Source organism: Octodon degus, unplaced genomic scaffold (genome assembly GCF_000260255.1).
Source record: "Octodon degus isolate 3935 unplaced genomic scaffold, OctDeg1.0 scaffold00089, whole genome shotgun sequence".
NCBI lineage: Eukaryota > Metazoa > Chordata > Mammalia > Rodentia > Octodontidae > Octodon > Octodon degus.
In genome coordinates, this window is record NW_004524665.1 from 2243429 (window position 1) to 2267705 (window position 24277).

The 24277-nt window shown below is 49.1% G+C and overlaps 1 pseudogene; it reads right to left on the minus strand.

The window, feature by feature from the left end:
- Positions 1-9555: 9555 nt before the first annotated feature.
- Positions 9556-10018, minus strand: LOC101587853 (annotated as a pseudogene).
- Positions 10019-24277: the final 14259 nt, after the last annotated feature.

Here is a 24277-nt window from a genome sequence, read left to right on the forward strand (position 1 = left end):
GTCTCTGTCTCTCTCTGTCTCTCTGTCTCTGTCTCTCTCTGTCTCTCTCTGTCTCTCTCTGTCTCTTTCTCTGTCTCTGTCTGTCTGTCTGTCTGTCTCTCTCTCTTTCTCTCTGTCTCTCTCTGTCTCTCTGTCTCTGTCTCTCTCTGTCTCTCTGTCTCTGTCTCTCTCTGTCTCTCTCTGTCTCTTTCTCTCTCTCTGTCTCTGTCTGTCTGTCTCTGTCTCTCTCTGTCTCTCTGTCTCTCTCTCTCTCTCTCTCTCTCTCTCTCTCTCTGCTAGGGAACGATCTTCTTCTCCCTCTCCCCATTGCTGGTGGTTGGTGGCAATAGACTCACGCCTTGGCCTGCAGTTGCATTGTTCCAGCCTCTGCCCCCATCATCACACAGCCTCTCCTCCATGAAAGCAAATTTTACTTCTACCCTCTTAGGGCTTTCAGCTAAGGCTGAGAACGAAACTTACCTAGATAATTTAACAGGAGAAAAGCATAAGACAGCGTGGGGGTGCGCGCCTGTAATCCCAGCGCTTGGGAGGCTAAGAACAGGAGGATCACTATGAGTCCCATCTGTGTAGTGAGACCCTGTAGACCCTGCACTAAATACATTCTTTTTTTAAAAAAGAGAAGCATATATATGTGTTGGCACACAAACGTTGTGGAACATGGAAGCCTCCGTGAGGAAACTGTCTAGATCTATTTTGATCTGCTATAATAGAATACCACAAACTGGCTAACATACCACAGACCTGGTCTATTTTTCACAGTTCTAGAGGCCAAGATGTCCAAGATCAAGGCCTGACTTGGAAGACAGCATCCGGTCTCTGCTTCCAAGACAGTGCACTGTGTGCCACATCCTCACACGAGAGAAGAGCAAAAGACAAAGCCGCTCGCCAGAGTCTATTTCAACCACAGCACTAATCCGTTCATGAGGGCGCATCGGCCACGAGACCTTGGCTCCTAGCACTTTGGTCTTGGGTAGTAAGCTTCCAACACATGGAGGAGAGTTCAGACCATAGCAGATGTGAGGCCACAAAGAAACAACTAGAAGCAAACACACACCGAGTTGGGTGAAGATCCTGAGATGTGACAAGGTGATTGGGCGGTGGGACGGGGCTGGAAAAGCTGAATAGATAGACAAGTTACTGGGAGGACAAGTCAGCCTAACAACTTGTTTGGAAAGATTTGCTTCCATTTCAATTTTTTGTCCTTGATGATAAGAATGTTGCTTTCCTCCTGGCGGGAGGACACCGTTAACAGGGGAAAGATAGCTTTTATCTCCTGCTTTCAGGAAGGAAGAGGGGAATGCTGCAGTTTTCTGCCTGCTGTCTTTTTAAGTACACTGAACTCAAGATAATCTTCATGCCAGAGTGGCGTTTTTGAGGGTAACATTGCTGAATTCCTTCACCTTTGTGTCTTTGTCTCTGCATACCTTGTCTTCTTATAAAAGTTAAAGTCATTATATTTAGGGCTTTCCCTAACCTAGTGTGGCTTCCTCTTAACTAATTACATGTGCAAAGACCCCATTTCCAAATAATCTCATATTCTGAGGTGCCAGGTAAGCACGAATTTTGAGAAGACACTTAAAACCACATCAAGGCCGGACAAATAGCTCAGCAGATTAAAGCGCCTGCAAGCAGGTACAGGAGCCAGGGTTCGATCCCTGGGCCTACTGTGCTGGTCCTTCCCTCCGGGGCTCCCTGAGATGGCAATTGAGACTGGGTGTGGTGCTTGGGAGGCTGTAAACAGGCGGATCACTACGAGTCCAATCTAGTAATGAGACCCTGAACACCCTGTAGACCCTTCCCTAAAATTAAAAAAAAAAAAAATCAACAGATCCTAGTATAATAAAACTACATTACAACTGAGAGAGGTACTAGACACAGACTCTGACAATATTCTTTTTTTGGGAGCGGGGGAACCGGGGATTGAACTCAGGCCCTTGCACTTGCCAGGGAAGAGCTTATTCTACTGAGCTATCTCCCCAGCCCTCTGACAATATTCTTAAGAAAACCAAAAAACAACAGAGAAGGGAAAAAAAAATTCTTAAAACCAGAGAAAACTGAAATCTGTGGCAGCTTCCATAAATATTAAATAAAGCTCAACTCCTAGTCAAATTGACATAAAACCTATACTCAGAGCCTGATGAGCTCGGGTCCCATTATCTGAGTGGCATGTCCAGCATTCAACAAAAAATTACAAGACATGCAATTAATGTACCAGTCTAAAGAAACACAGCAGGCATCAAGGTAAGCTCTGACGCAGTTCAGCTAAGAGATTAGGGTGAGTGTGATGAATACGTCAAGCAAGCTAAAGGAAAAATAGACAAAATGCAGAATTGATGAGTAATGAGAGCAGAGGCAGAAACCAAAAGGAAATGCTAGAGATCAAACACGAATGCAAAAGAAGGGAATGAAGACCGCGCAACAGCATACCCAAGGGTGAAAGGGAAACTATAGAAGATCTAAGCTGTGTACAATGGAACTACCCGAAGGGGAAAGAAAAAAGAGCAGCAGAGGAATCTGAAGCAAGAACGGTGGAAGATTTTCTATATTCATGGTAAATGTGAAGCCACAGATCCAGGGAGCTCAGAGAACAACAAGCAAAATAAACACAAAGTCAAACAAACTCGAGTCTAGATGCGTCATAAATAGCAGACAGCTAAAGAAAAGAAAAATCTTAGAGGAAAAAAAAATACCTATAGGGGATAAACCCTACCTAGAGAAGAATGAGAGCAAGGATGTCGCTGGACTTCTTGTCCAAAACAGTACAAGCAAGAAGCAGGCAAATGAAATATTTAAAATGTCATATAGGGGAAGCGCTCACTACTCCACTCTTTTTTTTTTTTAGATGGTCTCATTACGTAGTGCCAACTGGCCTTCAGTTCACTATGTAGCCCAGGCTGATATTGAACTCTTGGCGATCCTCCTGCCTCAGCCTCCCAAGTGCTGGGATTACAGGCAGGCACCACTACATGCAGCCAAAATCGGAATAAGGTTTTTTTTTTTTGTTTTTTTTTTTTCTCTGAATGCCCTCAGGCATGGTTTGTCTGGCTGGAGTGTTGTGGGAGTCGAACTACAGCTACCTGAGGCTCACAGCTTTGTGGAAGCAGCCACTTAAAGAACTGAGCTATGGCCAGGCCCCCTACAGCCAAAAATCTTAAAAGAAGCTATACAGAGGGCTGGGGAGATGGCTCAGTGGTCTGAAGCACCTGCTTAGAACAAGCTTGGCAAAGCACAGGGACCACAGTTCAATCCCCCAGCACCACATGCCAGCCAGCCCCGCCCCCTGGTGGGCTGAGCTGGCCACACACACACACACACACACACACAAATAAATAATTAATTAATTAATTAAAAAAAATTTAAAAAAAAAGAAGCTATACAGAGGGGGCCTGGCCCTAGCTCAGGCCTTTAAGTGGCTGCTTCCACAAAGCTGTCAGCCTCAGGTTGCTGGAGTTCAAACCTCACAACTCTCCTGCTGGCCAAAAGTGCCCTGAAGGCATTCGAGGAAAAAAAAAAAAAAAAAAGAAGAAGAAGCTATACAGAGGGAATGAAAATGACAAGTCAAAGATTCAGAGTTACAGAAAGAAAAGCATGTCAACAAAGGAATAAACGTAAAATAAAATATTTTTCTTATGATCATCTGGAACAACATACTGATTGGTCATAGGTCGGGGAAAAGAGAAATGAATGACAGTAATGTCCAGAGGCACAGAAGAGAACTCCTCTTGGGGCTCCCTGTGCCCCGAGAAAGCAGTGTGGGGCTGTTTTGTGAGCTTCTACTGCAGCACTAGGTTGGAGCAGGACATGAACCGACCCTCCTTCTGCTGTTTTCTTAAATGCCAAAGAGACATTTGAAGTCTAACTGATCAGGTTAGGAGAAAAGAAAATGAGACCATCTAAAGCACTCAGTCAAAATCAAAGAATGTACAAAAAGGGAGGAAAGTTCAGAAAAACAACCAAAGAACAAAGGCAGTGAGTACCACCTGCCCCAAGGACAGGTATCCTTGTTAGAATATAAGGGACAGAAAGAGGACAGGGGTGTGTGTGTGTGTGTGTGTGAACACGCATGTGTGTGTGCATGCATTCGTGTGTGTGTGTGTGTGTGTGTGTTTAGGGGGTTGGTTTGGTTTTGGTACTGGGAATCAAACTCCAAACCTCACACCTGCAAGGCAACCATTGTGCCTCTGAGCTGTCTCTGGCCCAGGACTGCTGCTGTGGTGCCAGCCACACCTTGTGGGTGCAGTGCCTGGGGCTGCGCTTGTTCATCTCCTCTGGTGAGTTCTGGCTCCCTGTTGTCACCGCAGCTGCATCAGCGGCTCTGCTAGAGGAGTCTTCCTTCCATGTTTGGGCAAGGTCTGACAACAGGACCTCCTCAGTTAGCACTGCCTCACCTACCAGGCAGCACCTTCCACAGGGCAGCACAGAGATGAAGCTTCCAACACATGGACTCTGGGGACACATCCCAGCCCAGCGCACAGCGAGGCCCAGAGTCATTGCTTAATGTTAACAAACCTCTGGGTTACGCACTGGACCAGAAGCCTCCCGAACCCAAGCCTTATGTGTTAAAGACTTGGTCACCCCCAGGCGGTGCTATTGGGAACCAGCAGAAAACATTAATAGGTGGTGGAGCCTGGTGACAGGAAGTTATATCACAGGGCATGGCCTGGAGAACACTGGGACTCACACACCCTTCTTGCTGCTTTTATTTCTGGGTCACCATAAGCACCCATCTCCCTGCAAAGGACTGGGAAAACCGTGGACTTGAACCTCAGCAACTGTAAACCAAGACAAATGCTATGCCCCCTTTAAGTTTAGTTTCCTAGGTGACAGGTTCAGTTTACTTAGGTCCTCTACCCCAATGTAGCTACCACAATCTGCTTGGCTGGAATCCCTAAGAACTCCATTATGGTTTGTGTCTAGATGTCTCCCCCAGCCTCCCGTGGTCGTGGGGTGGGCTTCTAGGGTTTGTGATTGATCCGTGCTCCAGTGCTGGGATTCGGGGTGCGCTACCCCACCCTCGAGTGCACAGCCTGTGCACAACAGAAGGAATCGAGTCTTCTCTTGTGCTCCTCTTTTTGCTCTTGTTGCTTTTGTCTTTTTCTGCTACCATGAACTGTTGCTCCGCGGCCATGCCACCCTGTCTGGAAGCAGCTGATTACAGAACTCTCCGTAAACTATGAGCTAAATAAACTTCTCAGGGCCGGGGAGATGGCTCAGTGGAATAAGTGCTTCCCTGGCAAGTGCAAGGGCCTGAGTTCAATCCCCGGTTCGGCTAAAAATAAATAAATAAATTTCTCCCTCTTTAATTTGGGTGTCAGGTATTTTGTCTCAGCAACCAACAGAAAAGCAACCAACACAGTCCCATAATTAAAATCCCTAATCAGCTATAAGGGAAGCCACCCAATCTCCCCAGGGAAGCTCCTTAGGAGTGCCGTGGTGATGGTGCACCTGAGGCATGGACAATGAATTAGATTTGCTGCTTGGCAGTGGTGGGAACCAACAAGTCATTTGAGTTTTTCTTATGCAGGAAGTGGTAATTCTCACCCCTGCTGGTCTCTGCTGTGCCTCAAGGGAGTACAGCAGCCTCAGGGCCTGGGCTTTTGAGTGCTGGGGGCCCTGAACAGCACAGTAAGAGGCCCAACTGACATTCCCCCAGGGCTGGTCGTGAGAAGGGCTGCACTCCCGTTGATGTGGTTTCCTCAAGCGCCTAAAGTCCCAAGCCCCAGCCAGGGTATCTCAAGCACATAGTTATTTTTTTTTCACATAGTTATTTTTAAAAAGCCCTAAAGGTCACCTGTCCCAAAGATCACTTCACCCCCCACCCTCCACAGTTAATAACACAACCTCCCACCCTGCTTTTCTGTACTCTCCAAGGCACTGTACGTGGCTGTGTGCTCGGCGAAGGTGGGTTTTTGCAAACATTCAGCTAATGCCTTGCTGAGCACATAACAGAATTCCCCTCCTATAACCATGAAGCCCTGGAATCACCTAGTTAATGTAATAATAGTAAGCACTAATCTTATCTATTAGAAATTGGAAACGCTAAGTAGCATGGGGAAACCAACCAGCAACATTAGAGCTTTTAATGTGACATTTCAAGTTTATGTCAGAAAGACGGTATTGGGCAGGGCATCGTAATACCTGCCTGTCATTCCAGCATTTGGGAGGCTGAGGCAGGAGGATCATGAGTTTGAGGCCATTCTGGGCTACTGGGTTAGTTCAAGAAAAAATGGAGGCTGAGGAGATAGCTCAGTAGAATAACGCTTGCCTGGCAAGCACAGGGTTCTGAGTTCAATCCCTGGTACCACCAAAAAACAAAACAAACAAAACAAAAAACAAAAAAACTTAATTTAAAAAAAGAAAAAATGGGAGGAGGATATTTTGCCCAGTTCATACTAATAGGATAACTGTAATAAAAAAATGAAAATAATAAATTTTGCTGAATAGACATTTGGCTGTGACTCCTTTCTTGAGCCACGTTCCTCTGGTGTATGCCTGGCAACAGCCTCTCTGCCTGAGGCACCCACTGCTGGGCTGCCTCCGTGAGTGGGGACAGGCGAGGCCTTGAACTCTGCTCCTTCAGCTGTTTACTGAACTCTTCTGTGTGGCCCCTGACAAGCCACAGAGAGCATCAGGATTGGCCCGCTTCCCATGGCCCATGGCTGGTTAATTTCTTTAACACAAATTACTCTCTGGGAAGCAAAATAAAACTTGCGTTCATATCCTTAAAGGAAAGGCTTTACGCATCTGGAGGCAAATGGCCGTCTGCGTTTGCTAGGAGGCTGAGGGAGGCCTTGTACTTCTCAGATCTGGCCTGCACCACATGACTGCTCTTGGTTGGCAGCAGTTGAGGACCTTCTTATGATGCGAAAATTGCAGTGCATTCATAACCAAACTATAATCTGTGTTATGTCTGGGGCTTGCCTAGCATGGGCAAGGAGACCCTAGGTTTGCTGCCAATCCTAGAACTGCCAAAAATGGTTAAGATACTATGTGGATATGTATCAGTTCCCCAAGATGACTGTAATAATTATGTATTGGAAATATATCCTAATTTTTAAAAAAAAATAAGTTTTGTTGAGTGTGTGGAGAAAATACGCCATGTACATGCTGCTGGTGCGAGTGGGAAAAGGTGAAGCAGATGTGGACAGAGTTTGGCAGGTTGCCCAAGAGCTCAGCAGGGTTGACGGTGATCCCATTTCTAGATATACCATGTGGACGATTCGACCACAGGGGTGAAGCTTAGTCACCATGCCAAGTGAAAGGAGCCAGCCCCAGAAGGGCACAGCCTGTGTGATTCCATGGTTGTGGTGGGGAACCTCTAGAACAGGAGAGTCCGTAGACCTGGAAAGTAGATTAGTAGTAACCAAGGTTTGAGTCTGCCTAGAGGGAATAATGTTCCCTCTGGGAGGTGGTAAAATGGTCCTTGGGTATACCATGGACAATAAGCTTGTCTTCTGGATGGTTACGTATAAAGCTGCTGGATGTACACTCACATGGCAAATTTTGCTGGGTGTGTGCCGCATATCTGCAATCTCAGCACTCTAGAGGCTGAGGCAGAAGGATCTCTGCTAGTTTAAGGCCAGTCTAGGGTACATAGCGAGTGCAAGGCCAAGCTAAACTACACAGCAAGATCCTGTCTCAAAAAAACAAACAAACAAAAAAAAAAAACAAAAAAAAAACAGTATTTTAAAAAGCTTATACAGCGGCATCTCAGTTCCCCAACTTAATTGGTTCCACCATTTTGATCACAAACCAAACTGGTCACAGACTGATTCAAACGTCCCCAGAAGGTGTAATGTCACCCTGCGCAGAGTTCGAGAGTAGAAGCAAGATTTGACTGAACACCTCCACTCAAGAGCTGAATCATTTGCAGGACAAGGTGTTCATGAGCCAAGGTGTTTCGGGACTGCACTTCGACGAAGGCAAGCATTCGGAGGGAAAGGAGTCCCTACTGGCAGTACCCCTTCTGCTCTGGTGTCACCGCCCCTCCAGAAAGCTTTTTGGAGGCCACCCGAGTCCCACCAGACCCAAGAGCTGGGCTCCAGCAGGACGCACAGCCATCCAGCCGCCCAGCCGCCCAGCCGCCCAGCCGCACAGCCGCACAGCCGCACAGCCTCACAGCCGCACGGCGCATTCCCAACCTGGACCTTGATCCTTTGCCTTCTTGGAGCACTCAGCATGAGGAGGACCCACTCTGCGGGTTCCCAAAGGTCCCGCATAGTCCCCGAGCCCCTGCACCCCGGGTCCCACGGTCTCTATGGACTCCTCGGCCACAGGGCAGATGAAAATGACTGGCAGGTGGCTTTGTGTGAAGGCAGAAGGTCCCAACTCGGGCCAGGCGGAGGGCAGCCCCAGGGGCCTTCTCAGTAAATGATAAACCTCAGGGTCACCTGCCAAGGAGGACATGTGTGCTATGCTCCGCTTTGTACAGAAATCAAAAGAAAATAAGAGTGCATGGCTGTGCTTTCTGTGGAAAGAAATGCAGGGACTACAAAACAGAAACTAGGGAACAGTCATATTCTGTAGGGACTTAAAGTTCAATATATCAATACTTGATGAAAAATACCTGTTCCATATTATGCCTAAGATGACTGATATGCAGACACATAGTGAGGTTAAGCTTAACAGCCTAAGTTGTATGGTAATAACAATAAGCTTGTCTTCTGGATGGTTAACAACCTAAGTTTGCAGACCAAAATTAGAGAAAAAGGAGGGCTTCAAGGAAAGCCAACATTTTGGCCCTAGCCTTCCAAGGTCAATTAAGACTCAGGACATATGAGAACTTGTACTGTAACGTCATGTAACTCAGTAGTGTCCCAAATTTTCTGATCAAGGAGATTATGGGGCCAAAGAGGAAAGTGATCGATGATGTAGAGTGTGCCTAAGGAGAGTCACATGGAGAGAAAACATTCTCTCAGGCTTTCACAGAGAGCACATGGCTCAAGCAATGGCTGTGACTCATCCACATGGCTGACGCTGACAAAGGTTCTACAATCTGAGGTACAGGATCTCAGGATAAATCCTGAGGGGATTTCACCGACCTTATCAGACCCAAAAGCTACAACTCTTGTTGCATAGGTCCTGCTTTACCTTGGTCTTAACCATCCAGCAGAAAAGTATAAAAACGAAGTATAAGAAGTAAAGCCATGCTGTTATGTTGAGCTGTAGGGGACTCAAGTCAACAATTTCTGACATTGCCAGTCAAGCGGAAGACCCAATACTATTATGGACTACTGGACTCTTTTAGAATATTTTGCTGAGTTTACACACCTATAATATTGAAATAACGGAACTTAACAAAAAAAGGGTATACAGATGAATGTCCATTTTGTATCTGTGTATTCAAAGTGGTTAGGATAGATATATAGTTACACCCTCTTAATGAATAGAGGGATTTGTTCTAATGGTGTTTGTAAATAGGATATCATGTCTGCATCTCGTACAGCAATTAACCACTAGGAAGAATGTATGCAATGTGTTAATTATTATTATTATTATTTTTTTTTTTTCTCTAGTCAAGGGAGGGAAACTTTATTCAGGCCCCAAGGCTGCAGGCATTGGGCAGGTGGTGCCCTTCTGGACGAGGGGCTGGCTGAGCTTTATTTGACCTTCTTCTTGGGGCGCAGGTTGTTGGTGTGGCCACACTTCTTCTTGCGGCAGTTGACAGCACGGGGGTGCAGGCGGGCATAACACTTGCGGCAGATCATCTTGTCACAGTTGTACTTCTGGGCAAGCTGGCGCAGGGATGGCTCGATGATCCCACCTCGCAGGCAAAGCACCAGGTGCAGGGTGGACTCTTTTTGGATGTTGTAGTCAGAGAGGGTCCGCCCATCCTCCAGTTGTTTGCCGGCAAATATCAGACGCTGCTGGTCAGGGGGGATGCCCTCCTTGTCTTGGATTTTGGCTTTGACATTCTTGATGGTGTCACTGGGCTCAACCTTGAGGGTGATGGTCTTGCCTGTCAGGGTCTTCACAAAGATCTGCATGTCTGCGTCCGCTCGGCCGCCTCGTTGAAGAGAAAGAGCGCAATGTGTTAATTATTGAAACTATCCTACCAATTTGATTTGAAACTGTCTCATTGCTATTTGTTTATCAATAAAATTACGGAAAAAAATTTAAAAAATAAAATAAAATAAAACTCACTTTCAAAAGAAAGAAAGAAGCCAGGGAACAGCCTGCGCAGGTGGGGTGGGACAAGGCAGGCGGGGGCTTCTCCCGCACAGCGCTGTGCAGCATTTTAACTTTTGGGCCTCGTGAATGCTTTACGTATTCAACAGCTAAAATTTTACAAGGACAGGACTGAGGAAAACACACCACCGAGTCAAAATGGAAGCAAATGAGGCTGATGTAATAGCAAACTGCTTTCATAAACATGTGGAAGGAAGGCTCGATGAAGGAAGGATCGAACTTCGAGCACAGTGAGAAAAGTCCTGAGAGCTAACGAGCTCCACCTGTAATCCCAGCACTCGGGAGGCTGAAGCAGCAAGGTCACCACAAGTTGTATTTATCTATTTATTTATTTTTAATGTGTTTAGTACAGGGTCTCACTAAACAGATCAGACACGTAGTGATTGTCCTGTTTTCAGCCTCCCAAGTGCTGGGATTGTACTGGCGTGCACAACCATGCCCGGTCTCAGTTGTCCTCTCAGAGCGCCCCAGAGGTGGGCCCAGCAAGGCACACCAGGGATCGAGCCACCGTTGCTGAGCCTTCCTAAGCAGGCACTTTGGTCTGCTAAGCTATCTGGCCAGTCCTGCACCACAAGTTTTAGACTAGCCTGAGCTACACAGTGAGCTCAAGGCCAGCCTGAACTACATAGAGAGATCGTGTTGCCAATAAAATAAAGCACTACAAAAAAAAAAAAAAAAAAAAAAAAAAAAAAAAAAAAACACCCTCACAGTAAGTTTACTGTTTTTTTTGTTGGGGTGGGGTGGGTTCAAACAGGGATGCTGGGATTACAGACATACACCACCATGCCCAGCTAAATTTACTGTTAGTAGCAATACCAATCTCATAATTCTGAAACTTATATGCCTGCTGTAGTTATTTTAAAGCAAATAAGCAAATACAGTTTTTACTGAAAGAGAAGAAAAGATACTAGTAATTAGTAAAAGTTACTAAAGAAAAACCCTGCACTGTTGGAACTATCAAGTTTCAATTTGTGATTTTTTTTTTTTAATGGATTTCCTAGCTCTATCCACCAAAAGGCCTAGGAGCTACGGCACCCTGGTGACAGATGGCACTAAGTTTCTGCTGTCCCTGTGCCACTGGCCACTAAAGGAATCAGGCCCTGAGACAAAGCCTAGTGCAGTGGTTGATTCTGGGTTCACGGCTAGAAATGTGCAGAGTGAGCTTGGAATATCTTAACACATCAGCAGCAGCAAAAGGATTCATATATGAGCGTGGCCATGGCCAACAGACTCAGAAGCCAACATAAGGACGCTGATCGTTCAAAGGCAGGACAATTTAAACATCAGCATGTTGACAGCACTATTTGATTTTAACTCATTTTTCTAAAAAAAATCCATGAACCCACAATGATTAATTTTTACCAAGTGGAAAGTTGTTATAGTTTGTGTCTAGTTGTCCCCCCAAAGCCTCATGCAGTCATGGGGTGAGGACTTCCAGAGTTTGTGTTAACTCATGATCCACTGGGATTATGTGTGATCCAAGGCTGGGATTATGGGTTTTAGTACTGCTGGGATTACCCATAGGCGGGTAAATACTGGGAAGTACCCATAGGTGTGAGTACTTCCCCTACCCTGGGACAGGTAATTTGCATTACAATGTAAGGTGGGAAGAGAAGCTAGCTGCTTGAGCTGCTGCTACCCCTCCCTTGCTCTCTTGCTCTTTGCCTCCACCATGAAAGGTTGCTTTCTGCTCTGTGCTGCTCTGCATTGGACCCAGCTGAGTATGGACTGAAACCTCCAGTAACTGTGAGCTAAATAAACCTTTCCTTCCTTCATTTTGAGTGTCGGGTATTTGTCCCAGCAATGAGAGAAGAGTAACTAAGACAAAAGTCTTAGAGGAAACACAATGCCAAGTGAAAAGTGCAGAAGGAGCACAAGAATGTAAAAGCACCGTTTTGCAACCACCAATACGCAGGTCATTTAGGCAAACATCAGTGGCAATAGATCCAACAGCTAAGTGAACTCGGTGCTCAGCTGATCCTCTGACCATGTGAGAAGTGCTCACTGCCCCCTCCCCTCCCCCGGCTGAGGAACTAGAGGACTAGTGACCAAGCTGCCTCACCAGCAATGCACGTCCGGCAGTTGCTCCTGTTCTGATGTGCTCAGCGAATCACCCGGGTAATAACCGTGGCCAAGACACTAAGTGTGAACCACGCAGTAACAAGCAGAATGACACAGCATGCAGGGCATTTTGCCACCCCGCTGACCTGGGCTCTTCAAAGATGCCAATGTCACCAAACCAAACAAACAGCAATGACATGAATGGAAAGGTGGGTGATTGTCTTGAAGGAAAGGAGATTAAAGGCATAACAACAAAGTAATACTCATGAATCCTGATTGGAGTCTGGAGAGAGAAGAAGCGCAGCTATAAAATGCGTGGGGGGTTTGCAGCGTTGCCTATGAATGGTGTGCTAGCTGCTGTCGCTCTGTGGTTTCGTGGGAGAATGTCCTTATCAGGAGGTGCTGAGCTATTTAGAAGTGCAAATTGTCCACAGCTTGCTTGCTGTTCAGAAAAATAAAAGTACTTGCGAGAATATAGACCCAGCACTCCCAGCAAAGCATGACCAGCTGGGCAATGGATTGAGGGCCTGCAGGTTCAGCATCCTCTCTGTGCTTCTATAGGTTTAAACATTTCAAAACAAAATGTTGGGGGGAAGCGGGAGTTGCAAGATGCCCAGAGAAGATTGAGGCAGAGCTAGTGTCAGAGCCAAGCAACCCACCACCCACCCAAGTGTGCGGAAGTGTGCTCTAAGTCATGGCAACTGGGGCCTCTTCTCCTTTTGAAAGTTGTTTGTTCATTTGTTTGTTTTGAGACAGTCTTGTTATGCATTTCAGCCTGGTCTGGAATTCACAGTGATCTTCCTGCCTCAGCCTTCCAACAGGTGGGCTTATGGTATACTACCATACCGGGCTTTCAAAGTCTTCTTGCATTTTCCCCAAACCTCTTTGGCACTTGGTAAAAACCTCAGGCCTTGCTTCCTGAGATCAGCCTGAGGCAACCTGTGAAAATGGTTCGCTACGCTCTCAAGCCAGAAAACCCACAAAGTCATGCAAATCAAGAGGCTTAAATCTTCCCGTTCATTTTAAGAACATGCGTGAAGGGGCTGGTGAGATGGCTCAGTGGTCTAAAGCACCTACTTAGAACAAGCTTAGCAAAGCATAAGGACTGCGGTTCAATCCCCCAGCACCACATGCCAGCCAGCCCCTCCCCCTGGTGGGCTGAGCTGTACACACACACACACACACACACACACACACACACACACACACACAAATTAAAAAAAAAGAACATGCGTGAAACTTCCGAGGCCATCAGTAGTGTGCACATCCGGGAGGCCACCAAGGATCTGAAGGATGTCACACTGAAGAAGCAGTGTGTGCCATTCTGGAGTTACAATGGTGGAGTTGGCAGGTGTGCCCAGGCCGAACAGTAGGACTGGACACAGGGTTGGTGGCCCAGAAAGAGTGCTGAATTTTTGCTGCACATGCTTAAAAATCCAGAGAGTAATGCTGAACTTAAGGGTTTAGATGTAGCTTCTCTGGTGATTGAACATATCCAGGTGAACAAAGCACCCAAGATGCACCGCTGTACTTACAGAGCTCATGGCTGGGCATGAGCTCCCCCTGCCACACTGAGGTGATCCTTACTGAAAAGGGACAAATTGTTCCTAAACCAGAGGAGGAGGTTGCACAGAAGAAAAAAAAAGAAAAAAGAAAAATGCAGAAGAAACAAAAACTTATGGCATAGGAATAAATTAAGCATAAAATAAATGCAAATTAAAAAAACAACAACCCGCAGGCCTTGTGGACACAGAACACAAACTCCTCCTAGGAAATTTAATGATGGAAAACACACTGGTGGATGTGGAATGGGAAAGAGGAGGAGCCTCGGAGAGCCACGCCCAGCAGTGATCAGCCACGGCCCAGCAGTGATCCCCACCCCACTCCAGGACTCAGGCCTCCAGCGGTGCCAGCCTGTGCTCCGTGGGGAGTGGGGAGAGTCCAGCTCCACTCCAGGGCTTCTCCCTTCCTATCCAAGGCAACAGGGGGACCTCTGTTCTCTCAGCAATCACCCTGGCTCAGAACTACTCTCATTCATTCACTCACTCACTTATTCCACTATTTAACAAGTATTTTATAAGCACCAACAGTGCACAAAACGCTGTTTTAGGCACTAGAAGAGTAAGGTGAGCAAGCAGCCGTGGTCTCTGACCCCACAGAGCTCACCAGCAAACTGAAATTGTGTCAAGTGCCACAAAGGGGAGGAACAAGGTGCCACCAAGCTAGTGCTAGGGAAACCAAGGTGACACTCAAGTAAGGGCCATGCTGTGCTTAAATATGGAGTGTGTCTTCCCCAACCCCAGGCTCATGTGCTGGAAGCCCCCACGTGGTGGGAGGTCAAAGAACCTTTAAGAGGCGTGGTCTACTGGAAAGTGCTGAGACCATGGAAATGCCACCCTGAGAGGCACTGATGTCATGCTGGAGGGACACTGGTCTGTTCCAACAAGAGTCAATTGTCATCAAAGAGCAAGGTTGAATCTCCCTGGCTTCCTGTCTCATCAGGTGATCTCTTTCTCCTGCACAGGAGTCTACCATGACACCATCTGCCATATTGGATGTGGCCAGAAGACCCTCACCACAGCCAGGAGATGCTGGTACCACACTCTTGAATCTGCAGAACTGTGAGCTTGCTTAACTTCTTTTCTGTAATAAGTATCCAGACTCAGATGCTTTGCTATAGCAACAGAAAATGGCCTAAAACCATCAAGGACATCATCAACAGGCATTGGGGATAGGTGGAAGGGGGAATGTTCAGAAGCGAAGTGTCAAGAGACACCTCCAGGGACCTGGCTTGAAAAACTGGATAAGTGGCAGTGGCCCCCACTAGGATATCTGAAAGCAGTCCATGGTGGGGGGAGGGGAGGTAGTAGCTATCTCCACAGGGCACTGGACATGTGGAGGGGGGCCTGTCTTGTGGGTGTGCGAGTCACCTGTGGATTGTTGATCACTGAAGCTAAGTGTGGCAGGAACCTGTCTTGCTCCTTTTTTGGAAACTGCCACCCACCCAGGAAGACATGTAAGAATCCTTCAGCCTGGTACAGTTTTCTTTTATTTTGCTTTTCCTTATTCTCAGAGGCTAATTCTGGGCAACATCCTATACCCTAAGGAGACAAGGATCCTCTGGCTTGCTGGCAGGGAGGGTCCCTTGCCATTGTGTCTTACAAGCAAGGTGGGTGTGCGGGAGGGATGTGTGGGAGGGAGTGGTTTAGGGCCACGCACATGTGTGTGCATGCTTCTTTCTTCTGGGATTTGCTGGCCCGGAGTGTCTGCTGAGCTCTGCAGGGGTAGGGATGTCTCCAAATAATTAGAGATTCAAGTACATTGTGTGCAGTGCATCCGTGTGGTGGGGTCTCCCTGGCAAGGGGACAGGGGCAATACCGCATATGTGGATGAGGGTGCTGCAACTGCAAAGCCTTCGGAGTTTGAAAATGTGGGCTGCTAGGTGGCTTCATTCCCCCGGGATCTGGCACTAGATGACGACCACAAACGTGGTAGCTCAAAACAATAGAAACTCACACCTCTGAAGGGTAGAAACCAAAGTCTAGGAGTCAGCAGGGCCACACCCCTCCAGGCTCTGGGGGACCTGTCCCGTGCCTTTCTAGCTGAGGGTGCAGATATCCTTGCTGAGGTTGCCACTTTCCAACCTCTGCCTCCCCCTTCACACTGCCACCTCCTCTTCTGCTTGTGTCTCTCCTCTGCCCCCATGAGGACATTTGTCCTTGGTTTTAGAGTTCGGCCAGATAACAGGCCTATGAATCATTTCATCTCAGAGTACCTAATTTTATCTGCACAGACTCGGCTTCCAAATTAGGTCACACCCCAAGTCCCATGAATTACAATGGAGATGGGGCCTTTGGGCAGCCACCCTCCAGCCACTGCGAATACAACTTTCTCAGACCATGGAGGGTGAGAGGTAGTGGTTATGCTTGCTTTCTTTCTGACTTGACACCCCCGCCTCGTGGTGAGGACCAATCATATCGGAACTACACCAAAAACAGGAGCTCCCCACAGGCTCTCACTACTGAAAAACCAGAAAGCATTCTGGGAAATACTGCTGAGCAACCCCCCTCCTGCCTGTCCTGTAGATGAGCCCTCTCTGGGCTGGTTCTCAAGACCCGGGCTTTGCCATCCAAGCCCCCCAGTGTCTCACTGGCTGTCAGATTTATGACCTTGGGCACTGACCTTGCTTCTTTAAATCCCTTGATGCGCATTCACTGACTGCCCACACTCCCTCAGGCCTCAGGCTTGTGAGAAAAGTCCTGCCCACTGGACAGTGGCTTTACCACCAGCTTGGATCAGTTCTGTTGAGACCTAAATTCCTGTAGGGGGTGAGAGTTTCAAAAGTTGCTACAAGCTGGTAAAAAACCTGTGGGTAAAGTCATCTTTCAGGTCAGGCATGGTGGTCCCCACCTGTAATCCCAGCAGTCTAGGAGGCTGAGGCAGGAGGATCACAAGTTTGAGCCCAGCCTGGGCAACTCAGAGACTTAGAGTAAGAGCCTGTCTCAAAATATAAACTACAAGGGCTGGAGATGCAGCACAGTGCAAAGGCCCTGCTTCAGTGACCCTCGCAGCAACAGAAGCCAGAGCTCCGGCTCTCTAAGCCAAGTCCTCTGGCTGCTTAGCATGGGTTGGAACTGGGTCCCATCAGTGAGGGCTCTAGTACCTCATCCATTCTCCCCAAGGAGCCCCTTCTACAGGCAGCAGAGGATTGCAGGCCATGTTCAGAGACGGGAGGGGTTGTCTCTGCACCCCTGCTCCCGCTCCCCTGGAGGGAAGACCAGCTTGGACTCAAGGTAACCTGGACAATTTAAGCCAGAGAGCCCGGCCCAGGGCCTGGCACACAGCAGGCCTCATCCTGTTTGTTGATTGAATGAAAAACCCTGGCTGGCAGACCGCTGGTCAGCACACGCGGTGTGGACAGGAGCGCTTCCTCTTCATTTCTCTTCGTCCTGCGGTTAGAGCTCATCTCGCCTCTGAGCTCATCTTGCCTCTGAGCTCATCTCGCCTCTGCTCCGGTGCCTGGTGCCCAGTGCCAGAGCTGCACCCCAGGACAGGGCTGGGCCACTCGGCGCCCTGGCAAATGAGAGCAGAGTGAATGGCTCCGGGCTGCTTGGAGAAAGGGACCCGGACACAGAGGCCGAGGATAGGGGCTGGCTGATCCCTTTAGAGCGAAGTCAGAGAAATTAATGCAGTCAGGGGGACTGGGCAGGCGCAGTCATCCTGTGGCCGTCCTCCCGGGGTTTTATGGCGGAAACGAGAGCAGGCTGCGTCTGGAAGAGATCCAGTTTGCGTGCCTGCTCTTCCCGCCCCCGTCCTGCCCCTGGGACCCTGTCTTCACCCCCACCTCTACCCCAACCCCTACCTGCATCCCCACCCCAACCAGAGGTAATGCTGAGCTTTGCCTGTCTGCTGAGCTGCTCTCCAGCAGCGCCCCCTGGTGGTAGATGTCGCTCGCCTGCGCGGAGAATTCAAGCTGAGGCCAGGACAGGGATGGGAGGAAAGATTATTTTCTAGTTTATTACCTTGGGGTAATTATTCTCTAGTTTATTATCTGTGGGATCCAGAAATCCACTCTAGCACACCTCTTACTGTTTCCTTCTACACAAGGGAGGATGGACTCTGGCTCGTTTCCCTTTTCTATTTTAGAACTGATGCACTACATGGTGCCTCATCCAAAAAAAAAGTTGTATTTTTGGTTTTATGTACTAGTTTAATTTTTAAATTTTTTTGTATTTTTTTAAGGGAAGGGTCTATAGAGTGTTCAGAGTCTCACTACTAGATCACACTAGTAGTGATCCACCTGCTTACAGCCTCCCAAGAGCTGGGATTACAAGCTCGCACCACCATGCCCAGTCCCAGATGCCATCTCAGCATGCCCTGGTGGGCTGGGGGATAGTGGCCGGCATAGCAGGGCCGGGAATTGAACCCCAGCCTGTGAGCCTGCTTGCAGGCACTTTAATCCACTGAACTATTTGGCAGACCCTTTAATTTTTTAATTCAAAAGAAGGTAAATTTATTATTTTTAAAAGTTAAAAAGAGAATTCATGCCAAGTCACTAAATAAAAATATGTGCTAGCCAATTCAATTCGGATTTCACAATTTGATCTTAGCCATAGGACTAAGAAGCAATTAAATTTGGACTTCAGATCAACAACAAACCATGCAAGTACTAATTCTAAAGCCATTGTACTGCACACCTATAATCCCAGCACATGGGAGGCTGAGGTAGGAAGATTGCCACTAGCTGGAGGTCAGCTTGGACTACACAAGACCATTTCAAAGGAAAAACAATAAAACTTAAATTTTACTAGCAGTCCTGTACTTTTATTTGTAAATCTGACAACTTTTTTTTTTTTTTTTTTTTTTTTTTTACCAGGGATTGAACTCAAGTCCTTTCCCTTGCCAGGCAAGTGCTTATTCCACTGAGCTATCTCTCTGGTCCCAGTCTGACAGCTCTTACCCTTTACCTATCTGTATGCTAACTAATGCTGGTACAGCCTTTTCCCCTTATATCCTTATATATGCTTTTTCCCCCCAAGAAAGGGATGGGGCTTCTAAAGGGATTGTTTGGCAAACAAAGTTAAATTTAACAACATCCCCCGAATGAACTTCCATCAGCGTTCAGTCTTTTTTGATAGGAGAAGAGGGTTGAGATGGAGTCTATATAGTTCAGGCTAACTCTGAACTCACCATGTAGCTCAGGCTGGCCTCGAACTTGAGGCAATCCTCCTGCCTCAGCCTCTCAAGTGCTGGAGTTACAGGGATGCATCACCACACCCAGCAACACCGTCTTCCTTGAGTCCAGTTCTCATGCTATTCTAGTGTGAGACATGTAGACACCTGGAGATTAGTATAACTCCTTGACTTCCTACTTTTTTCCGGGTCCAGTGGCTCCTCTCCAGGTTTGACTGCCATGGTTGTCCATGTTCAAGGCTGTTTGTGGCATCCAGGAAGGCCAGTCTCAGTTCTGCAACACAGGTTGGCACAGGTGGTGCCACAGATCCGGCTCACGGATCGGGCAGTAGAGTGAGGGGCTGCCTGGCACTTGCCATGTGTGGGTTCCAGGGCTTGGCTGTGGCCTGGCCGCAGCCCCAGTGATCACCTCAGGGCTGCTGTGAGGCTGAGCCTCTCCTCCTGAGCAAGAATGTTCGTAACTTGGGGTCACCGCTCTGTCTCAGAGGATGCGCTCCAATCACTTGTGCATCACAGGCACCCCAAATCCTCATGCTGGACAAAAGCCCAACAAATCAGACAGTGGAAAAGTGTCTGATACCCGGGAGCCAGCATGGTGAGGGGAGGATGGGAGGACGTGCAGGCTTTGGGCCAGAATTGCTCTGCCACCCTCTAGCTGTGTGACTGTGTATGTGTTTCTCATTGCTGCAACTGAGCTCATCCTTAGTGGCTTAAGACGATGGGAATTTGTTTCTGTGTTCTGTAGGTGGAAGCTGGCACTCACTGAGCTAAAAGAAAGGTGTCAGCAGGGTTGAGGTTCTTTCTTGAAGCTGGAGCAGAAAATCTATTTGTTCCATTTTCCTGCTTCTGAAGGCCGTTCCTGCTGTGCAGCCCACGGCCCCTTCCCTCCAAGTTCAAGGCCAGCAGCCCGCTGTCCTTCTGGGTCAGCTCCCTTCTAAGTGTTGTTGGGATTATACTGAGCTCATCTGGCTAATCCAAAGTTGTCTATATCAAAGCCAAGGATAGGATGCAATTTGTCCTATAACCCTCCCCCTCCCCAGGGAGCCTAGCATGTTCAGGGGGTCCAAGGATGAGAGTGTGGGCATCTTTGAGGAACCATTATGCTGCCTACCACACTCCTAGAGCAAGTATATAACCTCCGAGAATTCATTCCTTTATAAACTAGAGCTCCTGAGCCAGGCATGATGGTGCACGCCTGTCATCCCAGCACTAAGGAGGCTGAGGCAGGAGGATCACCACGGGTTCACTGCCAGCCGGGACTATATAGTGAATTTGAGTCCATTTGAATTACATAATAAGCCCCTGTCTCAAAAATAAATAAATAAATAAATAAATAGTCCCTGCAGTGGCTGGTGTAGGTTCAGGCTCGATGACTATAGTAGTTTTTTATGGCTGTGTGGCAAATTACCTCTACAGCTGAGTGGCTCACACAACACTGTATAGGGCGCATGTGCCAAGGCCCCTGGGGCTCCTTCAGTGGCCGCCAGCAGAGGACTCAGGTTCCTGCCACGTTCCTGCCACCTCACCTCTCCCGAGGTCTGCAAGATTCCTCACAGCTCAGCGGCTGGAGACACTGTCCCAACAAACTTTGGGACTTTTCATCCAAGCAGAACCTTTCCCAAATGAGAAACAGTTGCTTTTATGAGATCTGAACTAATAAGAAGACTACTCTCCCATTCTCCTAGATTCTTTATCTATTTTTTCTATATCCCCAGTCCTGCTATAACTTTTTTAAGTCAGAAAATTATGAGTCTTCAAAGAAAAGAAGGAACAGTTATTTCAGTAGAATGTAAATTCCCAGCCTCTTCTCACCATGCCCTTTAAACTCTGTCCCCAGAAGGCTTTGCAATGCAAAGAAGTAAAGCAAGTAGGGGGCTGGTCCTAGTGCTCCTCCCCTGACACCCATTAGAGGTTTCTCTTACCCCCTGTCCTAGTGAGTATCAGCCTCCTAAAGCTAAGGTGTGGTGCAAGGCTCAGGCCTACATCTTTGCCTCAGGGAGCCAGAGTACGGAAGCCTGGTGGGCACAGTCAGGTCTGGTTCAAAACCTCAGCCCCACACCCCTAGATCTAGAAGAAACAAAGGGCTATCATTGCTAAGCCAGTGTGTTTTGGGTCCCTTTGTTACATCGACTTAAAGGTAACCATGGTGGAGTCTAGGTGTACACTCTGGGGAGACTGTTCAATTTTAAACACCAGCTAATGGGGCTCCTGTCATTACTACTGCTTCCTGAGAGAAGCCTCCGCCACCACCACCCCAAAAGCTCCCACAAGGGCTGGGCCCGAAGAGCCTGGGGTGGCTGGACTCTAGCCTGATCACCTACCTCCCTCCCTAAGGTCCCAAGGAGCCTGACAGCCCTGTCACCTCTCTCACTCTGCCACAATGTGGCTTCCTTGTGCCAGGAGCTGATGAGGAGGAATCCCATGATGGTGAAGTGTACAGGGCTCTGTTAGGTGCCCTCCTGTGGCTGGCTGCACAGAGGTCATGGCACTGTCCACAGGGGGGGACAGAGTGGTTCACACAGGTGGTGAGTCTGAGACCTGGGCTCCTTTCCAAAGTGCTCCTCTCCAGCTTAGGACTTTCTGTAAAAGCTGATTTAGAAAGCAAAAGTCAAAGTGCAGGTAAGGTCTCCAGGAATCTGTCTTGAGTTCTAAAGCTGTCTGGTGGGCTCCCTGGTCAGACTCATCTTGGGGTAAAAGTTCAGCAGCATTTGTCACTCTTCTCTAGTGACCCAGCCCCACTAGAGAAGGGCCAAGTAAGTCCTGACAGTGACCTTTCAGACTTGATCAGCCAAGAAGAAGGGACTGGAAGGGGCTGGCCAGGTAGGGGGCATTCTTTATCAGGATTTCAGCTTATGTTTTTCTGGGTAATAGCTTGCTCTCCAAAATCCTTTATTTGTATATTTTTAACAATAAATTAGAACGTGGCACAGTTAATTTTTTTTTAAAGAAAATTAACCTAAGGAACAGTGTTCCAAACATTAGGGTCCCTTCCCCGCACTTCCCTGGCTCTTGCTCAGCCCATATAGAAGGCAGCTGCAGAGTTTTGGCTTTGAGTTTTGCTTTGCTGAGGATCTTTGCTGTCACTTTGATGGGACTTGGGGCACCCAAAGAAGACAGGAACTGAGGGGACCTAAATCCATGTTCTACACCCCCATCAGTGGATAATAGCCTCAGGTGGTTGCTCCTGGGTCCCGCAGGGAGCAGCAGGCTGAAATGGAGCAGAGCCTGCCTGCCAGACCCCAGCTGCCCTAAAAAGCCGCTGTGTTTAAATTCCAGTGCAGACAGCACCCGGGTCCATTGCCTTTTAAATGACCTGTGCGCGACCGGCCAGATAGCTCAGCAGTCTAAAGCGCCTGCTTAGGCAAAGCGCAGCGTCCAGGATTCGATCCCCAGCGTGCCGTGACGCCCTGCTGAGACAGCGATTGAGACTGGTGGTGCGCCTGCAATCCCAGCACTTGGGAGACTGAAAACGGGAGAATCACTAAGAGTCCAATCTATGTACTGAGACTCTGTAGACCCTGCAGACCCTGTACCAAATACAAAAGAAAAAAAATTGTGCACAAATCCTTTGGCTTGCACAAAAAGGTCTATCAGTGGGGTAAGCGTTGATAACTTTGCAAGCCACACCCATGCAAAATGACGGAGAAAGAAAATAGACGGTGTTAGTTACACGGGTTCAACTGCAACTTCCCTCTGTTGGAAGATTTTCGAGGAATTGTGGGCCACACGATAGGTGGACCACTGGCTACAGCAGGATAAGTAGGGCGCGAGGGTATTGTGACATGCTCCAGGAAGGGCAGCTTTTCTCTCAGACACGCAAGGCCCGAGCCCATTGGGGCAAGGGAGCCGGCTGGGCATGGAGCAGCCGACTGGGGCGCAGCCCTCGGGGGCCCCGCAGGAGGAGTGCGCTGAGGAGCAGGAGGACACTCTGGCCCCATCTGCTGAGGGTCGCGGCCAGGTGCTGCTGATAGGCGGGCACTGGAAGCAGGACGAGTGTTGCGCGACCCTGCAGGACTTAGGCGGACCTTCGTCCAGCCGCGACACCATCCGTCCCAGCAGCTCCAGCGACTGCGCCAAGCGAGCACTCAAGCGCTCGGGCGACAGCGCGGCGGACGGCTCTCACGGCCCAGCTGCCAAGACCAAGCGCTCAGCGGAGGAGCCGCGGTGCGCCAAGCCGGAGCCAGCGCCGGAGCCTACGGACCCGAGCGAGCCCCAGGCGCCCAAGGCTGTGCCTGCTAGCCCGGGCTCGACCGAGCAGGGCGCTCACCTGCTCCTCGTGCTGTGCGGCGCGCGGGCGCTCTGCACGCAACTGCCTAGGGTGCAGCTGCTGCTGGCCAAGTTGCGCGCCCGGTACCGTCGCCCGCCCGCCGCGCTCCTCGGGGTCGTCGTGCAGCCGCAGCCTGAGGAGGAAACCGAGGCGCGCCGCCGCCTGGAAAGCCTGCTCTGCAGCGTCTTCGGGCTGCACGGCCCTGCCGCCGAGGTGCACACGGCCGTGTTCCGCCCGGGTCGCGCTCAGGGCACACTGGACGTGCAGCGCGCCGCCAGCCAGGTGCCCGGGGTCTGCCGGGTGGATCGAGAGACCCAGACAGATGGTGAGGGGCCGGAGGGCGGGGCAGGAACGTGCGACCGCCGTCCAGAGTCCTTGCCCTGGCCCTGCGCTGCCCGAAAACAGCCGCATTCCCTCACCTCGGCCTCTGGGGTGGGGGTACATGTGGAGTGCAGATGAGCGCCCCCTCCTATTCCCCTGTGTGTGTGCTCCGGCGATTTTAGGTGTTGCCCTGAACCTAACTCCGAGGGCCACGCCTCCCACTCGCCGGCCCCACCCACCGCTTGGGGTGTGGACCCCCACGGCTGCCAGTCGCCCTTGTGTCAGTTTCCGATTGAGGCTCCTAGAAACGCGGGCCACCGCCTCCTCACACGGATGGAGGCTTCCTTTTTTTTTTTTTTTTTTTTTAGGACGGAGTGTACAGAGGAATGTACAGAGTCTCACTTCATAGATCGGAATCATACTGATCCTTCTGTTTACAGCCTCCCAAGTGCTAGGATTACAAGCCACCACTCCCCGTCTCAGCGCTCCCCGGGGGTGGGGCCGGCACAGCAGGCCCAGGGATCAACTCCCCTTGCCTCTGCCTAAACAGACGCTTTAATCCGCTGAGCTGTTTGGCCGGGACTTCCCTTGGTTCTTTCGCCTCTTCCTCCCTGGAATAATTCCCACAGCATAAAGTTCGCCTGCGAGCCGGCACTGTTGGAAGCCTTCTCTGGCCCTCACAGGTGGCTTATTGGAGCCAGATGCAGCAATTTGTCCCTTTGGTGCTGGAGGTTGAACTCAAAAGCC